Source organism: Staurois parvus, unplaced genomic scaffold (genome assembly GCF_062004578.1).
Source record: "Staurois parvus isolate SC_StPar_1 unplaced genomic scaffold, SC_StPar_1.0 ptg000038l, whole genome shotgun sequence".
Classification (NCBI taxonomy): Eukaryota; Metazoa; Chordata; class Amphibia; order Anura; family Ranidae; genus Staurois; species Staurois parvus.
Window position 1 is genome coordinate 1,946,619 of NW_028317834.1, and position 16,016 is coordinate 1,962,634.

Sequence of the window (16,016 nt, forward strand, 5' to 3'; positions counted from 1 at the left end):
TGTTATTCTGTCTCGGACACATCAGAGGAACATGGTGGGAGATCGGCCTGAATGTCCTTCCTAGGAGGGAATACCGGAGCCATTCTGAGGCCCATTTAATGGCCGACAATGAGGAGGAAACCAACACTGAGAAGTAGATGCTGAGATATATACAGCACGGGGCAGCACAGTGGCTGAGTGGTTAGCACTTCCTCCTGGCAGTACTTGGGTTGTTGGTTCAAATTCCAACCATGGCACCACCTGCCTGGAGTTTGCATGTTCTCCGTGTGGCTGTGTTGATTTCCTCCGGGTACTCCGGTTTCCTCCTACACTACAAAAGACATGCTGGGAGGTGAATTGTCTTCGGTCTAAGTTGTCCCTTGTATGTGTATGTATGAATGTGAGTTAGGGCCCTTAGATTGTACGCTCCTCGGGGGCGGGGACTGATGGGAATGTACAATATAGATGAAAACTGACGGCGCTATACAAGTACCTGGAATAAATAATAATAATACACCCAGATCATCGATGACGAGGAGGAAGGTTCGGTCACAGATGATTGGTCCGTCTATAGCAGGGACAGGAGCCGGGACCAGGAATAGGAGATCCACCTGACTTACCCGTGTGCTCTGACATGGAGAAGATCCCATGCTGGCCCTACGGTGGCCGTGTGTTCAGGATGGAGACCGATTCTGTTGGACCTTCTCGAAGCAGATCTAAAATGGCTGAGAGGAAGAAAGTGTTCCAGGGACAGGAAGTGACTCCAGACAGGAAGTGACACAAACAGGAAAAGACTCCAGACAGGAAGTGACTCCAGACTGATTTATACAGAGGGTGCAGTATGGAGAGCAGACACTAGATGGTGAAAAAGCAGAATAGTATAAAACAACAGGGAAAAAACCTGAAAAACAAAAGATGATGGAGGCTTGTAAACATCTTATTTATCACCTTGACGTCATTGTCCCACTCTACAGGTTACATCACATCACGTGACTTCCTCAGGAGTTGGCCATCGGACGTACAGCTGCCTATATATACCATTATAATCCTTAATAGACTAATCGGGCGCCATTATGTTGTAGCCTGTCTGTCCCTTATTTGGCAGCCATTTTCCCTTGGTCTAATATAGTGTTTTTACATTACAGTGGATTAGATCTCCCTCCTCCATTATGTTGTAGCCTGTCTGTCCCTTCTCCGGCGGACATTTTGCCTTAGTCTGATATGAATGCTGGCACATTTTGTCCCCTGATATTAGACATTAGCCGGGTGATTGTATACACACAGCGGGCAGATCTCAATCAATGTCACCCACTAGTCTATACTGTCACGGGGTTGGCCAGCCAATCATGTGGCTCCTATTCTGTCCTTCCAATGACCATTCCTAGTACATAGGACTCATCTTCCATACTACATTCATGATACAACAAGATGGAAACTGTTATAGAGTCATTGTACAAATCCTGTGACCCGACTTGTATCCGGGAATATTGCATGGCCTTCTACTTCCTGCTTCCTGTTCTATGCTGACCTGGATGCAGTTCTGTTGTACAACATGATTCCTCACACCAGCAGCTTGTGTTGTCTTCATTCCTGTACATGAAACATGGTGTCAGAAGTGACTGGAATCAGGACTGAGCCTCTTGTTTGGAGCGCAGCAGCTTTGGGAAACCCAGGTTTGTGAACTACAGCCTGAGACTGAGGATTGTCTGAGATTTGATAGCTCAGAGGCTTCCTGACAATATGGCTGCCATGAATGGCATACCTCCCCCAGAGGGGATGACAATGAGTGGGGATTGGAGCAGCAATTGGGAATCTTTCAGAGCTGAATGTGAAGATTATTGTCTGGCTACAGGCTGGAATGAGAAATGTGCAGGAGTGCCGGCAGCAACTCTGAGAAGAGTCATGGGCAGTGAATGCAGGCATGTGTATAAACACCATGTGACCCTCACAGCAGATCAGCAACACAATGTTACAGCCATTGTAAATGTACTGGAAGATGATCTCATACCTGCTACAAATGTCATTTATGAAAGGGATGTGTTTGGATGCTGCAAACAAGAAGAGGGACAATCTTTGGATCACTTTGTTACACACTGGAGAGAAAAGGCAGCAACTTGTGAATATGGCACTCAGAGACCAATTGATAAGGGACACAATTGTTGTTGGTATAGCTAGCGAGAGAGCACACGCAGGCGCCTCCTAAGAGAACATGACTTCACTCTACATACAGCCATTGAGACGTGCCGTACAGCAGAGCTCACTGACAGACGTCTGAAAGTTATGGAACAGGACAGACAGCAGACCGACAGCATAAACATTGCAATGCAGCATGGCAACAGGAACAAACTGCAGCAACGCCCCCTGATGAGCACAAATACTGCCAACCCTACAGCTTGCAGATACTGTGGGACTGTGCATGAAAGAATTAAAGAGCCGTGTCCAGCTTATGGGGAGTCTTGGAAGTCTTGTGGAAGAACAAACCATTTTACTAACGTTTGTTTGTCAAGTAAACGACGGCCATCAATAGGCAAATGACACAACGTGGAGAACACATCCGCATATGAGGAAGAGACACACACCACTGAAGTTATAGACAGCAGTGATGGGCCTACCTCCCCCACACAGATCACCTACCTCCCCCCACACAGATCACCTACCTCCCCCCCACACAGATCACCTACCTCCCCCCACACAGATCACCTACCTCCCCCCCACACAGATCACCTACCTCCCCACACACAGATCACCTACCTCCCCCCACACAGATCACCTACCTCCCCCCACACAGATCACCTACCTCTCCACACAGATCACCTACCTCCACAGATCACCTACCTCCCCCCACACAGATCACCTACCTCCCCCCACACAGATCACCTACCTCCCCCCACAGATCACCTACCTCCCCCCACACAGATCACCTACCTCCCCCCACACAGATCACCTACCTCCCCCACACAGATCACCTACCTCCCCCCACACAGATCACCTACCTCCCCCCACACAGATCACTTACCTCCCCCACACAGATCACCTACCTCCCCCCACACAGATCACCTACCTCCCCCACACAGATCACCTACCTCCCCCTACACAGATCACCTACCTCCCCCACACAGATCACCTACCTCCCCCCACACAGATCACCTACCTCCCCCCACACACACACCACTGAAGTTATAGACAGCAGTGAATTGATCGGCCTACCTCTCCCCACACAGATCACCTACCTCCCCCACACAGATCACCTACCTCCCCCCACACAGATCACCTACCTCCACCACACAGATCACCAACCTCCCCACACAGATCACCAACCTCCCCACACACAGATCACCTACCTCCCCCACACAGATCACCTACCTCCCCCCACACAGATCACCTACCTCCCCCACACAGATCACCTACCTCCCCCACACAGATCACCTACCTCCCCCCACACACAGATCACCTACCTCCCCCCACACAGATCACCTACCTCCCCCCACACAGATCACCTACCTCCCCCCACACACAGATCACCTACCTCCCCCCACACACAGATCACCTACCTCCCCCCACACAGATCACCTACCTCCCCCACACAGATCACCTACCTCCCCCCACACACACACCACTGAAGTTATAGACAGCAGTGAATTGATGGGCGCTGTGCAATCCAGAGGAAAGAAATGGTTTGTCACTTTACATGTAAATAATAAGCCCCAATCCTGTCTCCTCCATTCAGGAACAACGTGGGATGTAATGTGCTTCAGAGACAAAATGGTGTCAGCACCAGAAGCACGTCTACTGCCAAGTGACACCAGATTAAAGTTACACTCCGGTGCGATGATGAAATCTCTAGGGCTCTTCAAGACAGAATGTGCCATATGTGGACTAACACACAAGCTGGAGTGTGAAATTGTGGAAGCAGCCAAAAGCCACTGTTGTCTGGCTCATCCTGTGAGCGTCTAGGGCTGAGACGTTTCTCCGTCCCTGCAGAGCGCAATGTGATGGGCAATCTATCCAAGGGGCCCTTGACAAAACAACTGCTGATAAAGGAATTTAGTGATGTGTTTACTGGGCCAGTAGAATCTGTACCAGGGGAAGTTCATTTCCACCTCGATGTGAGTGTCCCTCCAGTCCAATGTGCACCACGCAATGTGCCGGTGGCATTAAAACAGGCAGTTAAGGCACAGCTTGACCAGTATGAGGCCAATGGACACTTGGCACCAGTGACTGACCCAACTGGCTGGATAAGTAACATGGTGATTGTAAGGAAGCCAAATAACCTACGAATATGCATAGATCCCAAATTCTTAAATATGGCACTGAGACAATCTCACTACATCATGCCAACTCTCGAGGATGTTTTGTACAAGCTGCCTAAGGCACGTCTGTTCACGCTTGTTGATGCTCGGGATGCATTTTTACAGTGTAAGTTGGATGATGCAAGTAGTTACATGACAACCTTCTGGACTCCGTGGGGCAGGAAAAGATGGCGCAAACTGCCTTTTGGAGTATCAGTTGCACCAGAGGTATATCAACGTAAACAACATGAACTATTGGCTGGACTCGGTGGTATTGAACCAATAGCTGATGACATCCTTGTGGTTGGCTGTGGGGACACAGATGAGGAAGCAGAGCAAGATCATGATGGCAAACTGCTGGAACTGATAAATCATTGTAGGCAGGTAAAATTGAGACTTGGCATGAAAAAGCTGCAATTCAAGGTCAAAGAAGTCCGCTTTCATGGACACATTCTAACCTGGGAGGGTTTGAAGGCTGACTGTCAGGAGCAGGCGCAGTGTGCCAACTTGCACTGGTGTGCGGGCACTAGGTCTTGGCCGGCCACGGCAATGACGGAACTCACGCATGTGCATTCGGGACCAATGACAGTGCAGGGCGCAGTATTTAAATCCATTCTGCACTGACACCGGTTGCCGTATGGTCTATCCTGTGTTCCTGTTCCTGAAGTCTCTGTATTTTGATCGTTGCTGACCCAGATTGTCCCTGACTGTGTTGAATTCTCCTGCTCTGACCCTCTGGCTTGCCTGACCTCTCTCTCGGATGCCCCCTTTGGATTTGATCTTCTGTTACTGACCCAGCGAGTGACCCGACTATTCTTTGCCTGCAGCCGTGTACCTCGCTGTCCCCACAGTTACCGACCCGGCCTGTCTGACCTCGCTTCTTCTCAGTCATCCATCCATCCCACTCGGATCCATCCACCTCTTCATATCAGGCTCTCATCCTGTGGATACCTCTGGCAGATTCCTCTACCACGGGTGGGTGTACTCAGGGGCCGCGACCTGGTCTCTGTCTGCTGCAAGTCCATCCCCACCATCAGGGGCCCTGGTGAACAAGCAGACTGGGACTTAGACTCTGCGCTCTGGGGAATCCTATTCCATGGGTTACTAGAGGCCCCGCCAGGTGGTTCCTTACACTGACCCAGAAAAAATCAGAGCCATACTGGATATGCCGCAGCCAGCAAATGTGAAATCCCTGCAGCGCTTTATTGGATTTGTTACCTACCTAGCAAAATTCCTACCACACCTCTCAGAGGTCTGTGAGCCATTGAGAAGGCTTCTGGACAAGGACGCTGTTTGGCATTGGCTTCCTAAGCATGATAATGCAGTGCAGGACATCAAACGCTTGGTCACGGACACACCTGTCCTGAAGTACTATGACCTTACAAAACCTGTAACTATTCAAAGTGATGCAAGCAAAACTGGACTTGGGTGTTGTCTATTGCAAGCTGGCCAGCCTATCGCTTTTGCTTCAAGGACACTGACTCTACCGAACAAAACTACGCACAAATAGAAGAGGAATGTCTGAGTATAGTGTTTGCCTGCCAGCGCTTTCACCACTACCTCTATGGGCGCGACGAGATCACGGCAGAAACTGACCATAAACCTCTGATTTCTATTTTCCAGAAACCACTTTTGTGTGCACCCAAACGTCTACAGAGCATGTTGTCACGTTACAAAACTATTGCCTAAATGTTGTCTATAAACCTGTTCCTGAAAGGTACATTAGTGACACTCTTAGCAGAGCTACAGCAGCAGGTGGTACACCTGAGTATGCACAACACACAGTTTGCAATGTTCAGCGGGACCTGGAGGTCCTGTCACAGATTAATCATTCAGACTATTTATACGTCACGGACCAACGATTGCTTCAGATAAAACAGCACACTGAAACCGATGAGAGTTTGCAGGCTCTTAAATATGTTGTTCTGAACGGTTGGCCTGATTCCAAGTTGGAAGCCCCATTACTTGTGAGAGAATATTGGACTTTCAGAGATGAAATCGCCATCCAAGATGGAATACAGTACAAGGGGCCAAGGGTCATCATTCCTAAATCTTTAAGATGGGAGATGCTGACTCGTATTCATACCAGTCACATTGGTGGAGAAGCATGCTATAGGCAAGCACATGATACCCTATACTGGCCCAACATGCAGAACGAGATTAGAGACTTTGTTAGCTGTTGCTCGGCATGCAATGAATATGCGCAGGCACAACAGAAAGGACCTATGATGTTGCATGTGCTGCCCACCCGGCCTTGGCAAATTGTAAGCATGGACTTACTGAATTATGCTGGGCAGGATTTTCTACTAATTGTTGATCACTATTCCGACTTTTGGGAGATTGAGCTACTTCCTGACCTGTCTGCTGATACTACCATCAAGCGTTGTAAAGCACAGTTTGCACGTTATGGCCAGCCGGATAGAGTCATCTCAGATAATGGACCTCAATTTGCATGTGAGCAATTCAGACGGTTCTGTAAAAATTGGGGATTTGAGCATGTTACCTCATCCCCGAGGCACCCGCAAGCCAATGGCAAAGCGGAATCGGCTGTCAAGATAGTGAATAATCTTTGTAAGAAGGCCAAGTTTGATGGTACTGATCCGTGGAAGGCCATTCTACATTGGAGGAACACCCCATCTGAAGGCATGGACAGTAGTCCTGCACAGCGCTTGATGTCTAGGAGACTGAAGACTTCATTGCCTGTGGCCAACAAATTACTTGATCCTTGTGTGGTTACAGGTGTCCCGGCGAAACTGCAGCGGAGGAAACAGATTGCCAAACTGTCATACGATGTGTCTGCTAAAGACTTACCTGAACTAAGCATTGGTGAGCCAATCTGTATGAAGCCGCTTCCAGGTGACAGGACCGGTCTCTGGAGACTGGGTTCCTGTGTTCAGAGGGTTGCTCCTCGATCATATCTTGTGGATGTAGAAGGCAGTCTTTACCACCGCAATCGAGTTAACCTGCGAAGGGCAGAACGATTCACCGCACAAGCCTATGAGCATCCTGCACGTGATCCTCCTGAGGTGCTCAATGCCCCGAGTCCTACTGGACCATATACTCAAAGCAGAGAGAACTCCGCTGTCATATCGGGATACAATGAGGATGACATAATGCAGCCACATATCCCGACAAGTTCTTCTCTGCCAAACACACCAGCCAGGAAAGAGGGTCGCTCCTTATCAACACCTTCTGGAATTGAACGTATTTCCCCAGGAAAATCCCTGTGGCCTTGCGTAGTGGTCGAGTTTCCAGACCACCAGATGGACTCAATCTGTAGTGTATCTACCAGTAACACAGCATGCCATGTTCAAGACTGTTCAGGATCTGTTTTAGTTTCATTGTTTACAAGGTTTGAATGGAATGTAAAAAAGGGAGACGTTATAGAGTCATTGTACAAATCCTGTGACCCGACTTGTATCCGGGAATATTGCATGGCCTTCTACTTCCTGCTTCCTGTTCTATGCTGACCTGGATGCAGTTCTGTTGTACAACATGATTCCTCACACCAGCAGCTTGTGTTGTCTTCATTCCTGTACATGAAACAGGTACTGTCCGTGTATTAGGGGGACCAATGACACCTTGGCTAGTATTGTAGATGAATCTGGGGGCGTCGGGGGCAATCTTCTTATGTTTATGGCCCTTTAGGGCAGATGTGATTTCTATGTATTTTATGGGAGATTTTCTCTGTATATTGGGAGTTTCCATCTTGTTGTATCATGAATGTAGTATGGAAGATGAGTCCTATGTACTAGGAATGGTCATTGGAAGGACAGAATAGGAGCCACATGATTGGCTGGCCAACCCCGTGACAGTATAGACTAGTGGGTGACATTGATTGAGATCTGCCCGCTGTGTGTATACAATCACCCGGCTAATGTCTAATATCAGGGGACAAAATGTGCCAGCATTCATATCAGACTAAGGGAAAATGGCCACCGGAGGAGGGACAGGCGGGCTACAAAAAAATGGAGGAGGAAGATATAATCCACTGCAATGTGATAAATGTACAAACATAGATAATAGACCAAAGGAAAATGGCCTCCAGAGGAGAAAAGTGCGGGCTACAATAAAATGGAGGACGAATATCTACTCCACTGCACTGTATTGTGATAACTGTGTTTCCTTCATCGTAGAAGTTTACGAGCCGCCATCATCTTTTGTTTTTCAGGTTTTTTCCCCTGTTTTATGCTATTCAGCTTTTTTTGGACCAACACCATCTAGTGTCTGCTCTCCATACTGCAGCCTCTGTATAAATCTGTCTGGAGTCACTTCCTGTCTGTCTCACTTCCTGTCCCGGGAACACTTTCTTCCTCTCAGCCATTTTAGTTCGGCTTCCAGAGGGTCCTGTGATTGTCTGTCTCCATCCTGAACACACGGCCACCATAGGGCCAGCATGGGATCTTCTCCATGTCAGAGCACACGGGTAAGTCAGGTTGATCTCCTATTCCTGGTCCCGGCTCCTGTCCCTGCTATAGACGGACCAATCATCTGTGACCGAACCTTCCTCCTCGTCATCGATGATCTGGGTGTATTATTATTATTTATTCCAGGTACTTATATAGCGCCGTCAGTTTACATCTATATTGTACATTCCCATCAGTCCCCGCCCCCGAGGAGCGTACAATCTAAGGGCCCTAACTCACATTCATACATACACATACTAGGGACAACTTAGGAGCCAATTCACCTCCCAGCATGTCTTTGTAGTGTGGGAGGAAACAGGAGTACCCGGAGGAAACCTGTGCAGGCACAGGGAGAACATGCAAACTCCAGGCAGGTGGTGCCGTTGTTGGGATTTGAACCAAAAATACGAGTACTGCCAGGAGGAAGTGCTAACCACTCAGCCACTGTGCTGCCCCGTGCTGTTTATATCTCAGCATCTACTTCTCAGTGTTGGTTTCCTCCTCATTGCCGGCCATTAAATGGGCCTCAGAATGGCTCCGGTATTCCCTCCTAGGAAGGACATTCAGGCCGATCTCCCACCATGTTCCTCTGATGTGTCCGAGACAGAATAACAGGAGAGACACCAGGAGAACCCGCTGGGACCTGACACTCCGAGAACCAGAGTTATGGTGGAGTATAGACCCTTCCTGAGATACTCCTCCCTGGGAACGGTCAAAGCTCCGTACTCCTCTCCTGTACATACCCATCACTGTCATACCTCCGTACTCCTCTCCTGTACATACCCATCACTGTCATACCTCTGTACTCCTCTCCTGTACATACCCATCACTGTCATACCTCCGTACTCCTCTCCTGTACATACCCATCACTGTCATACCTCCGTACTCCTCTCCTGTACATACGCATCACTGTCATACCTCCGTACTCCTCCCCTGTACATACCCATCACTGTCATACCTCCGTACTCCTCTGCTGTGCATACCCATCACTGTCATACCTCCGTACTCCTCTCCTGTACATACCAATCACTGTCATACCTCCGTACTCCTCTCCTGTACATACCCATCACTGTCATACCTCCGTACTCCTCTCCTGTACATACCCATCACTGTCATACCTCCGTACTCCTCTCCTGTACATACCCATCACTGTCATACCTCCACACTCCTCTCCTGTACATACCCATTACTGTCATACCTCCGAACTCCTCTCCTGTACATACCCATCACTGTCATACCTCCGTACCCCTCTCCTGTACATACCCATCACTGTCATACCTCCGTACTCCTCTCCTGTACATACCGATCACTGTCATACCTCCGTACTCCTCTCCTGTACATACCCATCACTGTCATACCTCCGTACTCCTCTCCTGTACATACCAATCACTGTCATACCTCCGTACTCCTCTCCTGTACATACCCATCACTGTCATACCTCCGTACTCCTCTCCTGTACATACCCATCACTGTCATACCTCCACACTCCTCTCCTGTACATACCCATCACTGTCATACCTCCGTACTCCTCTCCTGTACATACCGATCACTGTCATACCTCCACACTCCTCTCCTGTACATACCCATCACTGTCATACCTCCGTACTCTCCTGTACATACCCATCACTGTCATACCTCCGTACTCCTCTCCTGTACATACCCATCACTGTCATACCTCCTTACTCCTCTCCTGTACATACCCATCACTGTCATACCTCCGTACTCCTCTCCTGTACATACCCATCACTGTCATACCTCCGTACTCCTCTCCTGTACATACCCATCACTGTCATACCTCCGTACTCCTCTCCTGTACATACCCATCACTGTCATACCTCCGTACTCCTCTCCTGTACATACCGATCACTGTCATACCTCCACACTCCTCTCCTGTACATACCCATCACTGTCATACCTCCGTACTTTCCTGTACATACCCATCACTGTCATACCTCCGTACTCCTCTCCTGTACATACCCCTCACTGTCATACCTCCGTACTCCTCTCCTGTACATACCCATCACTGTCATACCTCCGTACTCCTCTCCTGTACATACCCATCACTGTCATACTTCCGTACTCCTCTCCTGTACATACAGATCACTGTCATACCTCCCACACTCCTCTCCTGTACATACCGATCACTGTCATACCTCCGTACTCCTCTCCTGTACATACCCATCATTGTCATACCTACGTACTCCTCTCCTGTACATACCGATCACTGTCACACCTCCACACTCCTCTCCTGTACATACCGATCACTGTCATACCCCCCACACTCCTCTCCTGTACATACCGATCACTGTCACACCTCCACACTCCTCTCCTGTACATACCCATCACTGTCATACCTCCGTACTCCTCTCCTGTACATACCCATCACTGTCATACCTCCATACTCCTCTCCTGTACATACTCATCACTGTCATACCTCCCACACTCCTCTCCTGTACATACCCATCACTGTCATACCTCCGTACTCCTCTCCTGTACATACCCATCACTGTCATACCTCCACACTCCTCTCCTGTACATACCCATCACTGTCATACCTCCGTACTCCTCTCCTGTACATACCCATCATTGTCATACCTACGTACTCCTCTCCTGTACATACCGATCACTGTCACACCTCCACACTCCTCTCCTGTACATACCGATCACTGTCATACCCCCCACACTCCTCTCCTGTACATACCGATCACTGTCACACCTCCACACTCCTCTCCTGTACATACCCATCACTGTCATACCTCCGTACTCCTCTCCTGTACATACCCATCACTGTCATACCTCCATACTCCTCTCCTGTACATACCCATCACTGTCATACCTCCCACACTCCTCTCCTGTACATACCCATCACTGTCATACCTCCGTACTCCTCTCCTGTACATACCCATCACTGTCATACCTCCACACTCCTCTCCTGTACATACCCATCACTGTCATACCTCCGTACTCCTCTCCTGTACATACCGATCACTGTCACACCTCCGTACTAACAAATCTTGGCCTAACAGGGATACTGGGCAATGTGGGAGCACATGAAATCTATGATACCAGACCTGTCCATCCTTTGCCTGTACGGGGAGGGTAGATGTACTGCTAGTGGGTGTTTCTTTTCCCTCTATTCCTATTGATTTGGTGTTACTCGAGGAAATCTCCAGGGGGGTCCCATACTTCTTATGCCAAGCACCATACAGCTGTCTAATCGCTAAACTAACATGGGGCAGGGCTCCATTCATCCATGATTGGATAGAAATAGATTCACTTTCCCCATCACTTAAATCCATCCCTCCTTCCAGCAATACCTTTTTAAACCTTCTAATACAATCTGTGGCAGTTTCAGTAATTTTTTGTCTACATGCTACAATTGGAGCAAATGATTTCCTCTGCTTGTAAAGCCTTACCAATTCCGGTTTAACTTCCTCCCACGCTGCATCCCTCTGCTCCCTAGATCACAGGGGATATTTATCCACACCCTGCTTTGTGGACCACGCCCTATGTGCCAACTCAGTATTATCCTCATTGTTAAATATTGGACAATTATCCCATTCAAATTCATCTGTAATATCTCCCAATATCTTTTCTACAATCACCTTGCAATCTTCCATCGTATTTCTTCCTGCACACATTCTTTTTAACCAGGATACTGCTCCCCCCTGGAGACTTCCTGGGATTGGGGCATCCTTGTACTATAGCATTTAATTCCTTTGCGTCTAATGCCTTTAAAATCAGCTCACCCCCCACGGTCATAAATGGGTAAGCTGATCTCACTTTCTCTTCCTCTTCTACCGGCCCCAATCCTCTTCCCTTCCCTTCCTTTGGCTCATCACTGGACCTCATAACCCTATCACTTACCTCCACTACTTTCTTTTCCTTTCTTTCAACTTTCTTTTTCTTTTCCTCCTCTTCCTCTCTTTTACCTTCATCATCTGAACTTTCTGCCTCTCTCTCATTTGCTCTGCGCTGTCTTCTAACTCGGACTGCTGACATGATGATGTCTTCATCATCCTCTGTTTTATCAGTGTGGGGAAGTGCCGGATATAACGGGGCTATCTGTGGGGAAGTGCTGGATATAACGGGGCTATCCGTGGGGAAGTGCTGGATATAACGGGGCTATCTGTGGGGAAGTGCTGGATATAACGGGGCTATCTGTGGGGCAGTGCTGGATATAACGGGGCTATCTGTGGGGCAGTGCTGGATATAACGGGGCTATCTGTGGGGCAGTGCTGGATATAACGGGGTTATCTGTGGGGCAGTGCTGGATATAACGGGGTTATCTGTGGGGAAGTGCTGGATATAACGGGGCTATCTGTGGGGAAGTGCTGGATATAACGGGGCTATCTGTGGGGAAGTGCTGGATATAACGGGGCTATCTGTGGGGAAGTGCTGGATATAACGGGGCTATCTGTGGGGCAGTGCTGGATATAACGGGGCTATCTGTGGGGAAGTGCTGGATATAACGGGGCTATCTGTGGGGAAGTGCTGGATATAACGGGGCTATCTGTGGGGAAGTGCTGGATATAACGGGGCTATCTGTGGGGAAGTGCTGGATATAACGGGGCTATATGTGGGGAAGTGTTGGATATAACGGGGCTATCTGTGGGGAAGTGCTGGATATAACGGGGCTATCTGTGGGGAAGTGCTGGATATAACGGGGCTATCTGTGGGGAAGTGCTGGATATAACGGGGCTATCTGTGGGGAAGCGCTGGATATAACGGGGCTATCTGTGGGGAAGCGCTGGATATAACGGGGCTATCTGTGGGGAAGTGCTGGATATAACGGGGCTATCTGTGGGGAAGTTGGTGGAACTGAATTAACCTCTTTATCTTTGTAGGGTGGTGGTGGCACGGGAATATTTGCTGCAATTAAGGTTCTATATCCTGGTACATATGTCAACCAATTCTTACCTCCCTCAAACATATAATCCTTGTCCCAAGCTGGGTCTCCCTTTCCCCAAACATCCACCTCTGGTTGCTCATGCAGGCACATACCATTCATCATATCCATACACATTGTGTCATTCCCTCCTTCCCGGGGAAAACTCGCTCCTCCCAATCCTTCTAACCAGCTTACTAAATTATCCACCCGTGGATTAACATAATAGTAACCAAAAGAAGAAACTCTAGTAACAAATTCTTTTCAAGTCTCATTTATGGGAACAACTGCATTTTCCCTTTCTGCTTTTTGTCTCTATTTTTCTTTATCAATTTAATCAACTTTAATGCTTTTAGCGGCGGCACATGGTGAGGTATTTCCTCCTTACCTAAGGAATTCCCCATAACAACAGCAGCGGCAGCAGCAGATTAGTAATACAATACAGCAATACAACAAAGAACAATAAGTGCTATGTCAGGTGTATACAGGTATTCTATGTCCCGAGCCGAGAGTCCCTTTCTCTCGCTGCTAATCTCCACCCACCAATCTCCCTCTTAAGTTCATAAATAATGACCTCAGCAAGAAAAGCATCTCTTTTTCTTAAAAAAATAGAAAAAAAAGATTCTCACTCACCTTGGTGATTATCCCATTCTTCTGACACCAGTACAAAGGGTTGGTGTTGAGTTTTTCCTCTCAATGGGGGCCCCCACCGGTTACACCTGAGCGATAACTTACGATATATCGGGAAATGAATTGCACACCACGCCACAGCTCGTTGCAAGACACTTCAAGTTTATTGCGGAAACATCAGCATATATATAAATCTGTAGTCTCTAGGCAGATTATTAATGACCAACCTTTAATATCAACCAATCAAATTCATGCATTTATCTTTAATATTTGCACCTTAATTGTCATTAAACTTTGCAGAACTAGTTTCTGGCCAGATGGTTGTGGTCAGACTAACTCATGATGTTAGCACAACGCCCAGACTACGGCCACGGTCTAACCGACAGTTACTTCCTCAAAAAACTTGTAAACACAGTTAGTTTCCTGTAAAGAATACATACAGTACAAACTTTTCTCTTAATGTACAAAAGTCATATATTTTTTAAGCAAACATCTTGTATAATAAAATGGAGCTGATTATGTTATATTATCCTTTCAGGTACTGTTTATGGAGAGATCTGGGGTCTAATAGCCTCCAAATCTCTCCTCTGCCCTTAACATCTGATCGCACCAAGATCAGTGTAATCGGATACTTTAGGCCCCTTTCACACGGACGTTCCGATTGGGTCCGGACCCGATCAGAACCTCTATTTTCTGTGGAGTGGCAGATGTAAACGGATATGTGTCCCTTTACACTCGCTGACATCTGATCCGATCTGCCAAAAAGAGACAGATGGGGATCCATTCCCCTTCGGTCCGTTGGATCAGATCACATGGCAGTCTGACCGCCCATAGAGGACAGCGGGCCGTGTCCAGGTCCGCTCTATATAAGCGAAGCAGACGCAGACTTGTCATCCATTTGCCCAACAGCGATCAGCAGAGAGATCCCCCGCTGAGCAAGAGGATCCGCTGACGGGCCCACCCGGTGTGAAAGAGGCCTTACCATGTTATATTCCAGAAAACCAGAAGGGATGAATGCTCATCACTTCCATCTTCCTGTATCATGGAGGCCATCAGGGCCGATCTGGCCTCTGTTTGCTTCTATGGGACAGGAGAGGCAGAGAGTGCCACAGAAGGTGATGGGAGAGCACTGTAAAAGCAACAAAAACAAAACTCTTTTGCATCGTATTTACATTAGGAGTGTAGTGACATCACAAGTCTTACCTAGAAAAACAAATAAAATATACGTATCCACATTTTCTACCACATTAAAGCCCTCTGACATGAAAAACTGATGTATAATACATTTGGGTAGATTACAAATCCTAAAGGTGTAATGTGCTGAACTGGGACATCACCATAAGTGGTTAAGGACAGATTGCACCCTTTATGTAAATATTAATTCTAACCATAGTTACACTTTATTGTCAACATCAGAATGTTTCTAGGGTCCAAAAAAGATTCTTCGCAAACAATACCTACCCAAAAACAATACCTACCCAAAAAAAGAGAATTGACTATTCAGAGTCATTGAAGAGAACCCGAGTCAGAGGAATTTCAGTCCCCCAGAAGATGCAGTCGTAGTATGTGATCGGTCTATGGAGAGGAGCAATAGCTGAACAGAGAGACAATATAATAAGGAAGTCCAATCTTCTCCTGATGGAATCCCTTAGACTTGTGGCAGGACAAGATGGAACACAAGCAGCCAGCTGGGTGTAAGTGGTACTGTTGAACACATCCCAAACAAAGAGCAGTGAATTGGTGTTGGAAGGCCTACACCAGCTTAGGAATTTGATTTCTCACTGGACAGAGAATTCTCCATGGCTGTTGTCCCTGTTGCAGTCC